The 14,063-nt window shown below is 35.5% G+C and overlaps 1 protein-coding gene across 2 annotated transcripts in view; it reads right to left on the reverse strand.

Annotated features, from left to right (window-relative positions):
- Positions 1-14,063, reverse strand: part of SLC16A7 (solute carrier family 16 member 7) — a 171,322-nt gene that overhangs the window by 110,427 nt on the left and 46,832 nt on the right. The window contains exon 1 of one of the 2 annotated variants that reach the window (XM_035002259.1): positions 2,389-2,863. The exons of the other annotated variant lie outside the window; for it this stretch is intronic. The gene's annotated coding sequence lies outside the window, so the exon portion shown is untranslated. Of the gene's footprint in view, positions 1-2,388; positions 2,864-14,063 lie in introns of those variants that run through there. 2 annotated transcript variants of the gene reach the window in all.

Genomic DNA, 14,063 nt, shown 5'->3' on the forward strand with positions numbered 1-14,063 from the left:
GACAGGATCGATCCTTTCCTAGAGGCTTCCAAGAAAGCACAGAGGAGTGAAAGCTCTCATTTCAGACCTCAGGTCTCCAAAACTGAGAGAGAATAAATTTCTGTTGTTTTTAGCCACCTACTTTGTGGTACTTTGTTATGGCAGCCCTAGGCAGTGCTCAATAAGGATTTATAGTCTACCAGGTAAAGTTTTATATAAATTCATATGATTCTCATACTAAACAAGTGAAGGAACACTATTACTATTGTTATAACCCCCATTTATAACTCACTTAACAGAGGCTCTTACAGGTCATGTGATTTACCCATGATTTGCAAAACAACTTACCTGTGATGCTGAGGCTCTAAGCAGTTTTTCCAACACCTACGCTTTACAGCATTGAAAACATTGGTACTCTCTGTTTATCTTTTAGAGAGATCTGGTATGTGTGTGTGCGTGTGTGCATGTGCACATGCGTGCACTATCTATAGGTAACTGCCAAAGGGCCTTAGTGGATTTTTCAGCAATTCATGGGAGTACATCTGATAATGGGCTAAAGGAACAAAGACTGACTTTTTGATGGTAACTTGATTTGCATATTTCCAAAGGAAAACTGAGAAGGTGAATATCCAATGGACACAGTGAATGAGAACAGCACCTACATTTTAATATGTGCAAGCCTGGTTCTGAGTATCTAATAATAAAAGATGAAGAGAAAAGTCTACTAAAAACATGATAAGAAATCTATACATACTCCACTTTAAAAGAACCACTGTCTTCATTGACAGGGTCTCAAAACTTAATTTTTTAAATCAGCCTAAGTCAAATAATTGTTTTATCTCTGGATGGCATGCAGATCGCTTCAAAATTTAAATGAAGATAATTCATATTTATCTGCATATTTTTATTTTACTCATTTTTACATTTCTTTAATTAGTGAAACTACAGCCACTTAAACACTGTTATAAATTATGAACATGTAGGCATGGTTTCAGTGTGTATCAAACTGAGTATTGGCAACACTCTCTTCTCTAACCTTGAGAACTTAAATATACCTAAGCAAGTCCATACACAGAAAGAAGGATGAGACTACATGCACTATAATAAATGGACACACAAATTTTAGCAATGCCAAGGGTGAATCTGGAAAATATCACTAGAGAATTATACCTTAAATGCCAGTGCTTATTTAGCTACACCTCCAAATAAAAATGTATTAAGGCATAAATATGATTTCCCATTCAAAAACAGTAGGAACATGACTGATAAACCATTAATTGTATTGTCCCCCAGTAAATAGAGACTTTAGTTTTAGTCCCAGCTCTCCCAAAAGTTGTTACTTTCCCTCTCTGGACTCAGCTCTTCAAGGTTCCTGCTAGCTCCAAATTTCAACCCTAAGATCACTGACTGACATTTAATTGCAGTTCAAAAGAAATGTAAATGGAAAACTACCACAATAAAATTTAGCTTTTAATATTTATTCATCTTTATCACCTGAATCTCAATACAACCTGTAAAACAAGTTTTCTTGGCCTGGAATACTTGCTGAAATAAGATAACAATGGCCAGACACTCTAGAAAAAAAACAGGACTCTAAATAAATTCTTCTAATTTGTGCTCTAGTGGCTTAAGCAATATCTCTCTTTATCTTGGGAACTCAATGCAGAATATGATTACTCTGTAAATGTATAGAGTAAATAATTTTATTTTTAGAAAAGCTTTGAAAACTGTAAAATTTAGTAAGCAATGTCTTTAATTACATCTCAACTACACAGACAGCATCACCCGCAATGTAACTGTCAATAACTTCTTATCTTGCCATAACATAATCCCAAACATTTGAGGAACAAATTACCTAAGCCCCATAAAAAAATCAATTTTTTTACAATTTTTTCAGCAAAGTATACACACAGACATTTATAAAACACAATGATTTAAAATAAGAAAAATTAGATTATCCTTGACATTGTTATATAACATCAAATAAAAATGAAATTTTAGTGATTAAAGACTGTTATTTTCAAAATGTCAGTCATAAGCAAATTTTAAAATCTTCCTTACTAATGAAGACTTGGCAGGCTATATAATATACCATATTATTTTAAGTAATTATGATTAATACATCTTTCAGCCAAGAGGTTTAAGAATGACAAGTTAGTTTTAGAAAAACATTTAAAAATCCTGTTTTCCTAAAGCAAGCACAGAATACCTCATTAGCCTTAACTCCTTAAAACTCAAAAAGCAAAATCTTTAGAGAAGGGCTAGTCAACATTTATAGTTTTTCATTGTTCTTTCATTAAGCCTAGAACATGTAATTAGTTGATATTAAAGAAGTGAAAAAAAAATCCACATGTCTATAATCTAAAGAATAGCCTAACATGAGTACAATTTGTATAATTTAAAAGTTACCTGAATAGAGAACAGTTTTCCACTTTTCTCAGGGCTCAGAGCTGAGAACAGAGGCAACGGATCATTAACTTTTAGCCAGAAGCAAACGTGCACACATACCTCAAGAGACTCTGTGCTTTTCCCTTCCCTCTCTCTTCTCTCAAATAGGGGAAAGGTAGCCCTCTCTTTTCTTGAAGAACATGCTTTGACAGGCACAGTGAGTTCATACTTTTCACTGGGTAAAGTTAACTTGGCTTAAATTATATCCTGGGTCAAAGAAGGTAACCAAGTCTGTCAATTTGAACTGCTAAATTTAATCTTCTAATTCTTTTTCTCTGAGTTGATATCATGTAAAATACACATTTTCAAGTGTATTTACCACCATGTGATTTCATATTATGTCTGGAACACACTGCAAAAGTCCTATAATATATAAATTAATGTGCCAGTGAATCTTCACTGAGTCTAGGACTAGATAATTCAGTAAGGTATGAGCAATAATAAAGAGGCCAAGGTCAGGGGCATCTGGGTGGCTCAGTCAGTTAAGTGTCTACCTTCTGCTTAGGTCATGATCCTGGAGTCCTGGGATCAAGCCCTGGGAGCCCCGGATGGAGCCCTGTGGCAGGCTCACTGCTCAGCGGGAAGTCTGCTTGTCCCTCTCCCTCTACCCTCCCCCCTAGTCATCCCCCTCCCTGCTCATGCTCACTCATGTGTGAGCTCTCTCTCTCTCAAATAAATAAAATCTCTTAAAAAGGAGAGAGAGACCAAGGTCATGTGTTGAATTCCTCGAGGAGCAGTTACCTTCCTTTTGTTGCCTAATTATAAATCACACTATTTGACCAGCCATTCTGTAAATGCATCATGCCCTCTGTCAAGAAAGGGTGACACTCTTACTGAACTAAGAGTGTGGCAGTGATTCTGATGGTGGGTCAGTGTTGCCATCTTTGTATTTGAAGAAATATACTAACCTTTAGAGAAATGAAGAGCTATCATTTACTGGGTGTTTTTCATATGCTAGGTAGTATTTTACCAAATAATTTATATCCACAACCTCATGCTCTAAACCATGTAATATAGACATTATGATACATACTTATGAGGACATTGAAGCTCACAGTTTTGAATACTCCTATATAAGGCCATTTGGCTGATAAATAATGGGTCCTGGATTCCAATTTTAGTTTGGATCCAAATCCCCTCCACCGAATAGGAGGCCATCCTTCCTATCCATGGTCAGTAGGTGAGGGGAATTTGATTCCTCATGTAAAAGATTTCAATATTGAGACCTAGGCACTAAGCGATAGCTAGCTGTAAAATATGCTGCCCAAATATTTTAATTATTTAGTTAGTTAGTTTATTTTAAGTAGGCTTCACACCTAGCATGGAGCCCAACATGGAGCTTGAACTCAGAACCCTGAGATCAAGACCTGAGCTGAGATCAAGACCTGAGCTAATATCAGGAGTCCATTGCTTAACTGACTGAATCAACCAGGAGCCACCCAAATATTTTATTAGGCTGATTTTCTAAATGCATATACTGGTTACAATAACCAAGTAGTAACATAAATAGTTTCTGGACCGGGGCGCCTGGGTGGCTCAGTCGTTAAGCATCTGCCTTCGGCTCGGGTCATGATCCCAGGGTCCTGGGATCAAGCCCCGCATCGGGCTCCCTGCTCCGCGGGAAGCCTGCTTCTCCGTCTCCCATTCCCCTGCTTATATTCCCTCTCTCGCTGTGTCTCTCTCTGTCAATTAAATAAATAAAATCTTTAAAAAAAAAAAAGTTTCTGGACATTTCCTCTAATTTATTTAATGAAATAAAGCAGATGTCTTTACATAATATGACATGTGGTAAAATAGTTAAGAAATTTTGCCTAATACAATATTAGATAAACAGTGAAGCTGTAATACACTGAACGAATTATACTATAGATTTCACAATTATGTAGTATATCTGATGATCAAAGCAGAGAACATCTTTACTGACAACTCTTCAAATACCTTCATTCCAACACAGCAGTGTTTAGAAGCTAGCAAATGTTCAATTATATTTATTTGGGGTAAAATTACCTGATGTGATATAGGTGATTAATCAATTAATAATAACTTCATTTTGTACTCTATAGATATACCTCAAAGTAGATTATTTTTCAAAGCAGTGGAAGAATAAAATTTCAACAAAATCATGTGCTTTATCAACAGCTTTTATATATAGCAAATATAACAATAAGACTCAATTTTATGCAAAGAAATGATTATTAACTTTAAGTAAGCATGCTGTTAATTATACTGAGAATGCTACATTTAAAAAGCTCTTAAATGTATAATTAATATTTTCCACTTAGTATTATTTCTAAAGTTAAGCAAAATGAGAAACACAAACATATATCTAAGTTTGATATGTAAAAATTATGTCATCAAGAAAGTAACATAAGGTCTAGAAAGATTAGAATTGGAAGGAGGCTGTACAATATATTTTGTACTTATTTTGTATGATTTTGCTTATTGTTATCACAATATTAAATCCTTGAAAAATTACAATTCAAGCGATAGAACCCATGGTGTGTTAACTTAATAGAGTCCGTTGGAAAAATTTAAAGAGCTCTTAATTATAAATAATATATTTGCTTTCTCAATGTAGAATTTATTTTTCTTCATATAAGATATTTCTCCTAAATTATTTTATCATCTCAAATATGCATTTTAGCAGATCTACCAAAAAGTCAAAATTACTTAATTTAAATTAGTGTTTGCTGAAGTAGAAAAAATGGCAAATATAATTAATAGGCTTTAATATGCAACTTTGGACACCTAAGTAATCACAGTATAACATTCAACAATTTGACTCTTTTTTTAAATGAGAAATGTATCTTGGTTAAAGCACAGAGAAATCATGTTATTAAAGCTGAACAACTAAGTTCTGTGGGGTGTGAGATAAATACAGACAGTCGTGTTTGCTACATAAACCTTTGAGAAAAGAAAAGCCTCATGCAAAACAGACTTGTTCATCATGAGCCCTGGGGATAAAAACGGCTGAAGGTGACTAACCTTTGTCAAGGTTACAAATTCTCAAGAGCAATTTCAAAAGTATGATAATGTGAGACTTTTTTTTTTTTAATTCCAGTTTCTAGAATTCTTCAATAATGTGGGGACAGTAGAGAGAGGAAATATATTCTCAGGGGAAAACCTTGATGAATAGCATGTGTGCTCTCGGAACAGGTTATTAATTCTGCATTTGAAACATGACAATAAGTTCTTGGCAATGAATTTATTTATAGCATTATTCCCAAGTTCCATGCAGCATTTGTACATTTCCCTTGTGAGATTTTGATGTTTTGTGTATTATGACTAAGGAGTGAAAACTGAATTAATGTGGAAAGCTCAAGTTTGTCATCTGAATAAAATGTGCAAGAAATTCCACAGAGCTGAAAGTTTGGGTATATACTTAGGGTGAGAAAAGCAGAGAGCTAGTCAAAAGGAAAAAAAAAAAAATCAAATACCTCCAAACATGATGGGAATCATTTAATGGATTGCTTTTCTCATCTGAATAAAACTTTTTTTCTTCTTTTTTTCCTGGAAAGAGTAGCATAACCTGAACACTCATTTTGCACAACTGATTGTGATCCTATTATATTCTGAATTCCAGAATTATAACAGAGTTAAAAGAGCACATAACAGAAGAAAACAATCCTGAGTTAATTATCCCGCAGAGTTACAATGTAAAAAGGAATCTTTTTTTTTAACCTTGATATGCATAAAAGGGAAAAAGTCTTCAGTTAAATTTGCTTTCACAGAATAATCCCTTTAAGGTTTCAACATGCTGCAGGAAAATATAATGGAAGCAATGTGGTCCTAAACACAAAATAGACAAGTATTCTACCATTTCAACAAACTTCCCCCTTTTTGTTGACAAGAGTGGCTCACTAGTTGAACAGAAGTATTGGAAGAGTGATTTGTGTACATGGAAACATTTAAGACCCTTCCTTCTTTGACTGTCATCCAGTCAATAGAAGATCCTACCATATTCAGCCAATCTAGGAAACATGTTCAGAGAAAGAGTGCTTTAAAAATACCTTTCGAGTCCCTGCCCTTCGATTCCACTCAACTCTCTGCCATTCCCCTCAGCATGCACTGGGATCTCACAGCTTTCTATTAAATATCCCAGCATCCTGCCAGGGACTCAGCTCAAAGTCTCAGAGTCAGCAACAGTGTCTCCCTTTCTCTATCTGCCTCAAGGACTTAAGTCTATCTCCTTTTCTTCTTTCCCACAAGAACCATTTAATTTCAATAAATTTGGTAGCTTTCCTATTGTTATCCCAGCATCCAATCTACTTGACTAAAGCCGCAATAACTTTGTCTAAATTATACAGCTAATATAAGCTCAGACCATGGCACACTCCTAGTCAAAACTGGTCAGTAACTTCCTGCCTCCCTTTCCCAACACTGACACACCACAGCCATCTATATGTGTGCATACACACACACACACACACATACACGCACACGGATGTGCACACACACGAATACCAGGGGACAGGTTATAAAATAATATGATCAAGTGTGTAGTTTCCATCTATCACTATAGCCAATAATACTAACATTGGTGTTTTAATTGTGCTCTGGCTTTTCACTGTCATTAGTAAATTAGAAGCCGTTAATTCTCTTGGTTTTAAAAATACTACAGAGACATTAGACATTAACAAGATACAAATAAATGGAGTTTAAGGCAACACTCCATCTACTGGCCCTGTCATACCTCACCAGGTATGAGATTCTTCCACACCTCAAAATAAGTTTATATCTTTACTAAAAGTTAATAAAAACCTTAAAATTTTTGAGTTATTTTATTTCATTTTTAAAAAGATTTTATTTTTAAGTAATCTCTACACCCAGCATGGGGCTCGAACTCAGAACCCTGAGATCAAGAGTCACGTGCTCTACTGAGTCAGCCATGCACCCCTTAAATTATTTTAAATGGAAGTATAAAACCTTCAAATGTTGATGCAATGGAATATAGATAAGAAAAGTAGAATGGTAGGGCGCCTGGGTGGCTCAGATGGTTAAGCGTCTGCCTTCGGCTCAGGTCATGATCTCAGGGTCCTGGGATCGAGTCCCGCATCAGGCTCCCTGCTCCTTGGGAGCCTGCTTCTCCCTCTGCCTTTCTCTCTCACTCTGTCTCTCATGAATAAAAAAAAAAAAAAAAAAACCTTAAAAAAAACAAATAAACAAACAAACAAAAAAACAAAAAAACAAAAAAAAGAAAAGTAGAATGGCTATGACCAAAAAGACCAGAAATAAATGCTGGAGAGGATGTGGAGAAAAGGGAACCCTAGTGCACTGCTGGTCGGGATGTAAAGTGGTGCAGCCACTATAGAAAACATTACAGGGGTTCCTCTAAAATTAAAAATAGAACTACCATGTGATTCAGTAGTCCCACTTCTATGCATATATATACCTGAAGATATCACTATCTTGAGGAGACATCTGTGCTCTTACATTCACTGCAGCATTATTCACGATAGCCGAAATATGGAAACAACGTAAGTGTCCATCAATGGAAGAATGGAAAAAAATATATATGATATGCCCATGTGCATATCGGCACACACACACACACACACACACACACCATAAAACAGATTGAAATTCAGGCTTTTATGACAACATGGATGGACCTTAAGGACATTATGCTAAGTGAAGTAAGTCAGACAGAGAAAGACAAATAGGTATCATCTCATGTGTATGTAGAATCTAAAAACATCAAACTCATAGAGAGTAGGATGGTGGAGGACTGAGGAGTAGGGAAAATGAGGAGATGTTGATCGAATGGTACAAAGTTTCAGTTATAAGATGAAAACATTTGGGGGATGTGAGGACAGCATGGTGACTATAGTTAACAATGCCATGCTGAACATTTGAAAGTTGCTAGGAGAGTAGAGTTGTAATTGTTCTCACCATAACAAAAACTGATAATTATGATAATTATATAAGGTGTGTTAATCAACCTTATTGTGATAATAACTTCACAATATATATCTGTATCAAATCATCACATTGTACACCTTATACGATGTTCCATGTCATCTATATCCCAAGAGAGCTCAGAAATAAAGAAAAGTAATGTGAAGTCATATGGTAAAGACAGTTTATAGGAGTTATAACCACTCCCTAGGACTTAATAAAAATCACATGGCTCCAATTTTTTTATTCCTCTCTGGTTTCCCTGTGTGGCCTCGACTTTCCTGGTGTCCCTCTGAGCAGCAGACAGGGACCTTATTTGCCTTTGGCTGGCCTTGTGAGACAGGCCCCAGCCTACTCACTAGCTTTCATCTGTCTGGGGAACCAGCTATTTCCATTTCCTACCAGGGTGCAGCACAACTCCTTGCTGTTCTTCTCTACACTATTTTAAAGGATTCTTTAAAAATAAGTGTTTGATTTAGTGTTAGAGAGTTTGGGTTCAGACATACACTCTATTTCCTACCTTGAACAAATTACCTAACTTCTCTGAGTCTCAGGCTTCTCACCTACCTACTGCTTTCCTATTTCCTTATGGAGATACTCCTGGTAAAATAACACTTCAGTTCATTCCCCATGTGATGGCTGAATTTAGAAGAAGAAAAAAAAACTAAGCAAGCTTAGTACAGACATTTCTGGGCTCTCTCTTAACCGTATGTGCCTTCCTACAGAGGAGAGAAATTCTGGTTTGGTCTATACCATGTGATAATTTTACTAGCCCAAGTTCTGTTCCTACAAAGGAAATGCTATGTCTTGGAAATAAGTTTAACTGGAAACCCCATTTGATGACATACCCAAGCCACATTCTCTAGTTTAGCATCATTTTTAAGAATTAAATAAATGAGTCGAAAGGAGTAGATGAATCTATTTCTTCCCTTGCGTTAATCAATCAATTTAGCCAACATTTGGTGATCAGCTAGCATATGAAAGCTATTGTGTTATGAAGAGTAAGGTAAGTAAGACAAATTCTCTTTTCTCAAATAGTCACTCTTCCATGATGGAAGACAGATTAATATACAGTGAACAAGTCTGAATTATTAAAGCTTAAATAGAGATAGAAACTCTTATTAGAGTTGTCATATACTATAGTTCTTGTATAATTTAACTCATTGCTACATACATTCACATACACTAAAGATAAGAACCAAAATCGTCTACCTACTCAAGGCATCTGCCATAACATCAGAAAGCTGTTAAGAAATGTTAGGATTTGATAATCAGAACAGTATCATAGAAATGTATTCCCCTGTATCTGAAACCAATAGATTCATTATTAACTAGATTTTCCATGGACACATTAGCAAATGTGACTGAGTTGCTCATAGCAGGAACTCCTAATTTATTATTTCTGGACCATAACATGAATGGAGAAGACTAAATACTTAATTTAAAATTTTCCCTAAGTTTAAGACACTGCCAAGAAAATATAAATCTGGCCAATTCTGCCTGAAAGAAAAGCCCAATTATTGGTCATCACCATTGACATCAACCCACAGAAGCCACAGTTTGTATAAAGGAAATGAGGAGACAGTAAGTGACTTAGGGGAACTTCTAATAGGGAGAATATTGTCAGGCATGCTCAGTTTACCTCCCTACTGATTTCTTGATGTGTTTTCAAGGTAGAAAGGCATACAGAAGTAAAGAAAACATGACAAGGTATTTGGTATGTAATTTACTTGAAACCTTCCATTCACTCATTCATTCCAGTGATAATTTGTTCTTTTCTGCCACCCCCTGTCAACTGCTGGATTAAAGTTAAAGCTGAGGCAAGAAAGAGTGATATCCTTTGTAGTTTCAGGGTTCAAAAGTTTCTCTGAGGCCACACAATGATCTACCTATTTCCACACAGTTGAGTGCCTTGCGGACAGCCCCTCCTAATTTTCTGTGATTTTTTTTAGCTATAGCCAGGCAAATGAGATGCCACTTAGTGAAGTGTGGGAGGAATGAGGCTGTAAAATAGAGGTTGAAAGAACTGACTAAAGGGTACCACTAAGATGTCAAATATATTTGAAGAAAAATAGAAATATTTAACTAAAAGCACACAATGTGAGCCTCGGTGTCTGTTTCTAAACCATATACTTAATTGGCCTGTGATTATAATTTTTAAGTATCCAATTGCTAGAGAAAACCTAGGGAGTTAAAAAAACAACAACAAGCAGAGATAAGTTATTCCGTAAGACCAATGCATGATCACAAACTATTTAAGAAATCACAGCATGTTCCTACCAGCCTTTGTGTGTAGGTAGCCAGAGCAAGAGACCAGATCTCACATCCAGCCTAACTTCACCACTAGGACTCTACTATTTCAGGTATCACTGGTTCTTCCCCACCACACGAGGAAAGCCTTGAATAGACTTCATTCATCTGTTGACATTCAGGGGTACATGACACGTGTTGGCTGAATTAATTAATATATTGTGCCTTGGAATATAGCTACTATGGCCAAAGTCAAAAGGCTGACCTAATATATGCTATCAGGCCCAAAGAAGACCCACAACACCACTGCCAGACACAGAGAATGTCACATTGACAGAAGTAGCAATTTCTATCCATCCACTTCTGAGGCTCCTCTCTTAATGGAATGTCTTTGAAAAGGGTGCCCACCTTTGTGCCCTGCCTTTGCATTTTCTGCCTTAAGTCCTGTTTCCCAAAGTGCTAAGGAGTTCCTACAAAAACTTCAAAGATATTCACTTCAATCCAATGTATTCGGGATTTCAAAACAATAACCTGTTTTTAACTTTGGGGAGACTTTTCCCTCTACTTTTAGTAGGATAATGTATCAGTGTATGTATATGTCTGTTTATAAAGCAATAATTTGAAATTATTACATAAATACATTAAAATTCTATTTACATTAAATTTATTAATTTAAAAAATTAAAGCAGGAGTAAGATTTCTAAGCTCTAACAATAAACTAAGAACACTTTAAAAAGATCATCTTTTCTTTGTGTCTCAACTATAAACCTATTAAAATAATATGAGTTTAACGGTGCCTGAGTGGGTCAGTCAGTTATGTGTCAGACTCCTGATTTTGGCTTAGGTCATAATCTCAGGGTTGTAACTCTCCCCCCTCCCAAAAAAAAGAATGTGTTTAGAAATTCTCTGATTTTTCTCTAGAACATTAGAATATCAGAGTTAATTTTAATTTACAGTATTTTGATAGGCAAAAATAGGGCAGTAAAAGTTTTCTCATTTGCTTTAATGTGCACCTTTTTTTTTAACAGAAACAAACCTTAAAAGTATGTGTTTGTGGCTGATATGCAAAAAACAAAAGGACTAATTTGACAGTTATATGATCATATCCATTAACTATTTTTTTAAAGAGAGGTAGTTAAAATCAAATAAAACATTTTCTATTTGTTTTGGCATGCTTTTTGACCTCCTGAGTAATCTTCACCTTGTACAAAGTTATGAAATAAGACCTTCTGAAACATGCAAGTCTATATCACAGATAAGTTTTACAAAGGCTTTTACTAATTGGAAAAAAAAAATTTATTTTATAGTCCCCTGAATATAAAACCAATACCAAATGCTTAGGTGTACTTCATGTCTAGAAGCCAAGAAAAATTCCTTGATCAATTATGCTGAAAATCAACACAAATCAGAAGAGGAAGAAAAGAAAACAACAAACACAGGAATCTCTAAGCTTTGGAAGGTGATGTTAATGTCCAATCTCTTATCCAATTATCATATAGGAAAAAATAGGGTATTTTTAATTCTGCAACTTCAGAGGCCATTACTTAGGTGATTTAAATGGCCATACCTTTTAGGAAGAACCAGCAGCTATTTCGATATTGCTGTTTTAATACTCCGTGGTGTCCTAAAGTTCTATGTCTGGTGTATGGTCATCTCATAATTAATTGACAGGAATTTTCATTGCAACTAAAATGCATTACCCAAGGTTCATGGTCTTTTCTAACTTGTGAAAAAAATTAAGACATAAATAAAATGTATTTTTATAAAGGTGTTTATTAAAGGGGCTAAGTGTATGATGTAGAGGAGAGAAAAATATTATTCATGTTTATACATGGTTGGTTATTACCTCCAGAGTGATAAAAATGAAAAAGTATATTAGCTGAAATAAGCAATTTTATTGATATATTTGACAAAATAGACAAGAATTCCTCCAAAAATAATAGGGTAGACAAATATGGTATGGTCCTCTTAAAAATGTGCCTCAAAACCTCCAACTAGAGGAAATGTAATTGACCAAAGGTCCCAAGCTGCTAAGCTCTGAAATCCATTGATGGATTTGCATGGAGTCCACACTTCCCACTGGCTGCTCCCAGCCTACACCTGAGCATAGCAGGGATATTAAAGCAGACTGTACCTGGGACACATATGTACAACTGGAAAACATAGTACAACTAAAAGGAATATTTAACACTATGTAAATCCACACTCAAGCTTTCAGAAGAAACAGCATGTAATCCTCTTCTCCTAGGAGAGAGTTTTCCCCTTAAACTTAGCAGCAGCATCCATTTATGTTTATAAACATTCAGTGTTCATTAGGGCTTAAGAGAAAGTTCTTCAAATGAATTATTCATCAGTCCCTCAATCAAAACTCCATACTTTATGACAGTAGTTAGCATTAGTAATAAAGCCAAAAATAACTGAGAACCCTTCCATTATTTTCCTTTAAATTTCCTTCTCTCTTCTTTTCCTCACAAGCCCAGAACACATATTTCTTTTGGAAGCAAATGGCACACACTTAAAGGAGAACTTAAAGTAAGTTATTAATGATCAAGGCAAAAATGTAAAATCACATCAGCTGATAAGTGGCTGACAGACCCAAGGTTGGAGAACAGTGAGGACATTATGGCAAAGCTAAAGAGTAACATTCCTTTTGCTTCAATGACTGGCATGCAGCACCAGGGCACCATGTCATACTCTTAGATATCTCAAAACAAATCCACTGTTTAAAGTTTACACAACCACCACACGTGATCTTTGAAAGTCAAAGGAGACAGAGTCGCCCAAGCCTTGTTACATACAACTACAGAAACAGTATGTATAGCCACTGTATGTAGCCATTTTCATGGCCAACTTCAAGACATTCCATTGCACACCTTAATAAGCAGTATAATCTAATTAATCTCTAAACAAGTGTAATAAAATTACATGAGTAGAATATAAGGAAATGACTCACACCATCTCAGGATGAACATGAAGTGAGAAAACATTAAAACAAAAAGTTTTTGTTGCAGAACTTAAAAAAAAAAAATTTGAATGCACTAATCTCCTTCACATACCTTTGTTATGGAGATATAAATCGTCCTCCCTTCTAATTGAGGAAGTCAAACATGAAAGAAAATCGACTGGTATTGAAAACAAATATAATTTCTTTAGTATTGTACTGAAAATCAACCATGAAGAGGGACAAATCCAAAACACACTGCAGAAGCATATCTTCATGATCGTGTCTTGTTGATGTGTCACCAAGTTTATTTCTCTGATGCAGGTTGGGGTGGCTGTTAAGGGGGCCTTGCATGGGAAATGTGAAGAGAGACAAACATATAGGAGCTTCTATTAGCTGTTTAGTTGCTGTCTCCCCAACAGCCAAATTTACATTTATCTTTCATTCTATGAAGCAAATTGTGCACCAGAGCCTTTAGCAATATTATTTTTACATATGAGTAGGGTAGACAAATATGGTATGGTCCTCTTAAAAATGTGCCTCAAAA

This window comes from Mirounga leonina, unplaced genomic scaffold (assembly GCF_011800145.1).
Source record: "Mirounga leonina isolate KUSES-001 unplaced genomic scaffold, KU_Mleo_1.0 Mir_126, whole genome shotgun sequence".
NCBI classification, from domain to species: Eukaryota; Metazoa; Chordata; class Mammalia; order Carnivora; family Phocidae; genus Mirounga; species Mirounga leonina.